Below are 5,000 nucleotides of genomic sequence, written 5' to 3'. Positions count from 1 at the left end.
CAGCACCTGGTATTCCCAGGCGGTCTCCCATCCAAGTACTAACCAGGCCCGACGCTGCTTAGCTTCCGAGATCAGACGAGATCGGGCGCTCTCAGCGCGGTATGGCCATAAGCGAGGGCTGCTCCAAAAAGTGGGCTATTTAAAGATCAGCCTCCGTAAAAGCCAGCATATTATATAAATAGTGAAGAAAAGGCAAAAGCTTACAGCACCTGGTATTCCCAGGCGGTCTCCCATCCAAGTACTAACCAGGCCCGACGCTGCTTAGCTTCCGAGATCAGACGAGATCGGGCGCTCTCAGCGCGGTATGGCCATAAGCGAGGGCTGCTCCAAAAAGTGGGCTATTTAAATATCAGCCTCCGTAAAAGCCAGCATATTATATAAATAGTGAAGAAAAGGCAAAAGCTTACAGCACCTGGTATTCCCAGGCGGTCTCCCATAAAAGTGTAACAATCGGCCTTATCAGCCGAGTTACAAGACTAAAATGGGGTCAGATTTAACTGTAAGAGATGACTAGTGGTTAAAAGAATGAGACATAAAAGAAAATTGGTTTAAATAGATTTGGTGTATTTACAAGGTTCACATAAAAGACTTTAAAACAACACGATAAAACTAGGTAAACTCTGTTAAAAGAATACATTTCATTTGTCCATACCCTAAAAACAGGTAAACTCTGTTAAAAGAATACAGTTCATTTGTCCATACCCTAAAAACAGTCCAAGAACCCCAGTGTGTTGATAAGTCCAATGTAAGTGTCCACCAGTGTATATACAATCCACAGAAAGTGTAATCCAAAGTTTGCAGGTGGTGAATGGAAAGGTGAGCTCTAAAATTAGCAACTCCTCAATCCAACAGTTTGGTGACTGTCCTTTGTTTGTCATGCTGCTCTCTTATACAGTTGTACTTCCTGCTTCCTGTCATGTGTCTAGTCACATGACAGGCCAACCATCCATTTATTAAAGACACATACACTTAAAATGTTAAGAGTAATAAAATGGCCTAAAAAACATGTAAAACACTTAAAACTCTATAATACATATAAATGATTGTAATAAATAGAGCGGTAAAACACGTCTTTCTAAAAGCCAGCATATTATATAAATAGTGAAGAAAAGGCAAAAGCTTACAGCACCTGGTATTCCCAGGCGGTCTCCCATCCAAGTACTAACCAGGCCCGACGCTGCTTAGCTTCCGAGATCAGACGAGATCGGGCGCTCTCAGCGCGGTATGGCCATAAGCGAGGGCTGCTCCAAAAAGTGGGCTATTTAAAGATCAGCCTCCGTAAAAGCCAGCATATTATATAAATAGTGAAGAAAAGGCAAAAGCTTACAGCACCTGGTATTCCCAGGCTGTCTCCCATAAAAGTGTAACAATCGGCCTTATCAGCCGAGTTACAAGACTAAAATGGGGTCAGATTTAACTGTGAGAGGTGACTAGTGGTTAAAAGAATGAGACATAAAAGAAAATTGGTTTAAATAGATTTGGTGTATTTACAAGGTTCACATAAAAGACTTTAAAACAACACGATAAAACTAGGTAAACTCTGTTAAAAGAATACAGTTCATTTGTCCATACCCTAAAAACAGGTAAACTCTGTTAAAAGAATACAGTTCATTTGTCCATACCCTAAAAACAGTCCAAGAACCCCAGTGTGTTGATAAGTCCAATGTGAGTGTCCACCAGTGTATATACAATCCACAGAAAGTGTAATCCAAAGTTTGCAGGTGGTGAATGGAAAGGTGAGCTCTAAAATTAGCAACTCCTCAATCCAACAGTTTGGTGACTGTCCTTTGTTTGTCATGCTGCTCTCTTATACAGTTGTACTTCCTGCTTCCTGTCATGTGTCTAGTCACATGACAGGCCAACCATCCATTTATTAAAGACACATACACTTAAAATGTTAAGAGTAATAAAATGGCCTAAAAAACATGTAAAACACTTAAAACTCTATAATACATGTAAATGATTGTAATAAATAGAGCGGTAAAACACGTCTTTCTAAAAGCCAGCATATTATATAAATAGTGAAGAAAAGGCAAAAGCTTACAGCACCTGGTATTCCCAGGCGGTCTCCCATCCAAGTACTAACCAGGCCCGACGCTGCTTAGCTTCCGAGATCAGACGAGATCGGGCGCTCTCAGCGCGGTATGGCCATAAGCGAGGGCTGCTCCAAAAAGTGGGCTATTTAAAGATTAGCCTCCGTAAAAGCCAGCATATTATATAAATAGTGAAGAAAAGGCAAAAGCTTACAGCACCTGGTATTCCCAGGCGGTCTCCCATAAAAGTGTAACAATCGGCCTTATCAGCCGAGTTACAAGACTCAAATGGGGTCAGATTTAACTGTGAGAGATGACTAGTGGTTAAAAGAATGAGACATAAAAGAAAATTGGTTTAAATAGATTTGGTGTATTTACAAGGTTCACATAAAAGACTTTAAAACAACACGATAAAACTAGGTAAACTCTGTTAAAAGAATACAGTTCATTTGTCCATACCCTAAAAACAGGTAAACTCTGTTAAAAGAATACAGTTCATTTGTCCATACCCTAAATACAGTCCAAGAACCCCAGTGTGTTGATAAGTCCAATGTGAGTGTCCACCAGTGTATATACAATCCACAGAAAGTGTAATCCAAAGTTTGCAGATGGTGAATGGAAAGGTGAGCTCTAAATTTAGCAACTCCTCAATCCAACAGTTTGGTGACTGTCCTTTGTTTGTCATGCTGCTCTCTTATACAGTTGTACTTCCTGCTTCCTGTCATGTGTCTAGTCACATGACAGGCCAACCATCCATTTATTAAAGACACATACACTTAAAATGTTAAGATTAATAAAATGGCCTAAAAAACATGTAAAACACTTAAAACTCTATAATACATGTAAATGATTGTAATAAATAGAGAGGTAAAACACGTCTTTCTAAAAGCCAGCATATTATATAAATAGTGAAGAAAAGGCAAAAGCTTACAGCACCTGGTATTCCCAGGCGGTCTCCCATCCAAGTACTAACCAGGCCCGACGCTGCTTAGCTTCCGAGATCAGACGAGATCGGGCGCTCTCAGCGCGGTATGGCCATAAGCGAGGCCTGCTCCAAAAAGTGGGCTATTTAAAGATCAGCCTCCGTAAAAGCCAGCATATTATATAAATAGTGAAGAAAAGGCAAAAGCTTACAGCACCTGGTATTCCCAGGCGGTCTCCCATCCAAGTACTAACCAGGCCCGACGCTGCTTAGCTTCCGAGATCAGACGAGATCGGGCGCTCTCAGCGCGGTATGGCCATAAGCGAGGGCTGCTCCAAAAAGTGGGCTATTTAAAGATCAGCCTCCGTAAAAGCCAGCATATTATATAAATAGTGAAGAAAAGGCAAAAGCTTACAGCACCTGGTATTCCCAGGTGGTCTCCCATAAAAGTGTAACAATCGGCCTTATCAGCCGAGTTACAAGACTAAAATGGGGTCAGATTTAACTGTGAGAGATGACTAGTGGTTAAAAGAATGAGACATAAAAGAAAATTGGTTTAAATAGATTTGGTGTATTTACAAGGTTCACATAAAAGACTTTAAAACAACACGATAAAACTAGGTAAACTCTGTTAAAAGAATACAGTTCATTTGTCCATACCCTAAAAACAGGTAAACTCTGTTAAAAGAATACAGTTCATTTGTCCATACCCTAAAAACAGTCCAAGAACCCCAGTGTGTTGATAAGTCCAATGTGAGTGTCCACCAGTGTATATACAATCCACAGAAATTGTAATCCAAAGTTTGCAGGTGGTGAATGGAAAGGTGAGCTCTAAAATTAGCAACTCCTCAATCCAACAGTTTGGTGACTGTCCTTTGTTTGTCATGCTGCTCTCTTATACAGTTGTACTTCCTGCTTCCTGTCATGTGTCTAGTCACATGACAGGCCAACCATCCATTTATTAAAGACACATACACTTAAAATGTTAAGAGTAATAAAATGGCCTAAAAAACATGTAAAACACTTAAAACTCTATAATACATGTAAATGATTGTAATAAATAGAGCGGTAAAACACGTCTTTCTAAAAGCCAGCATATTATATAAATAGTGAAGAAAAGGCAAAAGCTTACAGCACCTGGTATTCCCAGGCGGTCTCCCATCCAAGTACTAACCAGGCCCGACGCTGCTTAGCTTCCGAGATCAGACGAGATCGGGCGCTCTCAGCGCGGTATGGCCATAAGCGAGGGCTGCTCCAAAAAGTGGGCTATTTAAAGATCAGCCTCCGTAAAAGCCAGCATATTATATAAATAGTGAAGAAAAGGCAAAAGCTTACAGCACCTGGTATTCCCAGGCGGTCTCCCATCCAAGTACTAACCAGGCCCGACGCTGCTTAGCTTCCGAGATCAGACGAGATCGGGCGCTCTCAGCGCGGTATGGCCATAAACGAGGGCTGCTCCAAAAAGTGGGCTATTTAAAGATCAGCCTCCGTAAAAGCCAGCATATTATATAAATAGTGAAGAAAAGGCAAAAGCTTACAGCACCTGGTATTCCCAGGCGGTCTCCCATAAAAGTGTAACAATCGGCCTTATCAGCCGAGTTACAAGACTAAAATGGGGTCAGATTTAACTGTAAGAGATGACTAGTGGTTAAAAGAATGAGACATAAAAGAAAATTGGTTTAAATAGATTTGGTGTATTTACAAGGTTCACATAAAAGACTTTAAAACAACACGATAAAACTAGGTAAACTCTGTTAAAAGAATACATTTCATTTGTCCATACCCTAAAAACAGGTAAACTCTGTTAAAAGAATACAGTTCATTTGTCCATACCCTAAAAACAGTCCAAGAACCCCAGTGTGTTGATAAGTCCAATGTGAGTGTCCACCAGTGTATATACAATCCACAGAAAGTGTAATCCAAAGTTTGCAGGTGGTGAATGGAAAGGTGAGCTCTAAAATTAGCAACTCCTCAATCCAACAGTTTGGTGACTGTCCTTTGTTTGTCATGCTGCTCTCTTATACAGTTGTACTTCCTGCTTCCTG

The 5,000-nt window shown here is 40.6% G+C and overlaps 8 non-coding genes across 8 annotated transcripts in view; all 8 read right to left on the bottom strand.

The window, feature by feature from the left end:
• The window catches only part of LOC141346815 (5S ribosomal RNA), a 119-nt gene extending 6 nt beyond the window's left edge, over positions 1-113 (bottom strand). The window contains exon 1 of the ribosomal RNA XR_012357256.1: positions 1-113. This exon is cut by the window's left edge and continues 6 nt beyond it. This is a non-coding gene — a ribosomal RNA (5S ribosomal RNA).
• Positions 114-197: 84 nt separating this feature from the next.
• Positions 198-316, bottom strand: LOC141346809 (5S ribosomal RNA). The gene has a single exon (XR_012357255.1). It is a non-coding gene; the product is annotated as a 5S ribosomal RNA (ribosomal RNA).
• An 801-nt stretch (positions 317-1,117) lies between these two features.
• LOC141346801 (5S ribosomal RNA) lies at positions 1,118-1,236 on the bottom strand. Its single transcript, XR_012357254.1, has one exon. It is a non-coding gene; the product is annotated as a 5S ribosomal RNA (ribosomal RNA).
• Positions 1,237-2,037: 801 nt separating this feature from the next.
• LOC141346795 (5S ribosomal RNA) lies at positions 2,038-2,156 on the bottom strand. Its single transcript, XR_012357253.1, has one exon. It is a non-coding gene; the product is annotated as a 5S ribosomal RNA (ribosomal RNA).
• An 801-nt stretch (positions 2,157-2,957) lies between these two features.
• LOC141346782 (5S ribosomal RNA) lies at positions 2,958-3,076 on the bottom strand. Its single transcript, XR_012357251.1, has one exon. It is a non-coding gene; the product is annotated as a 5S ribosomal RNA (ribosomal RNA).
• An 84-nt stretch (positions 3,077-3,160) lies between these two features.
• On the bottom strand, positions 3,161-3,279 carry LOC141346776 (5S ribosomal RNA). The gene has a single exon (XR_012357250.1). It is a non-coding gene; the product is annotated as a 5S ribosomal RNA (ribosomal RNA).
• Positions 3,280-4,080: 801 nt separating this feature from the next.
• On the bottom strand, positions 4,081-4,199 carry LOC141346770 (5S ribosomal RNA). Its single transcript, XR_012357249.1, has one exon. It is a non-coding gene; the product is annotated as a 5S ribosomal RNA (ribosomal RNA).
• Positions 4,200-4,283: 84 nt separating this feature from the next.
• LOC141296150 (5S ribosomal RNA) lies at positions 4,284-4,402 on the bottom strand. Its single transcript, XR_012341199.1, has one exon. It is a non-coding gene; the product is annotated as a 5S ribosomal RNA (ribosomal RNA).
• Between the last annotated feature and the right edge of the window lie 598 nt (positions 4,403-5,000).

This window comes from Garra rufa, chromosome 1 (genome assembly GCF_049309525.1).
Source record: "Garra rufa chromosome 1, GarRuf1.0, whole genome shotgun sequence".
Classification (NCBI taxonomy): domain Eukaryota; kingdom Metazoa; phylum Chordata; class Actinopteri; order Cypriniformes; family Cyprinidae; genus Garra; species Garra rufa.
This window is presented reverse-complemented; position numbering and strand designations above follow the sequence as displayed.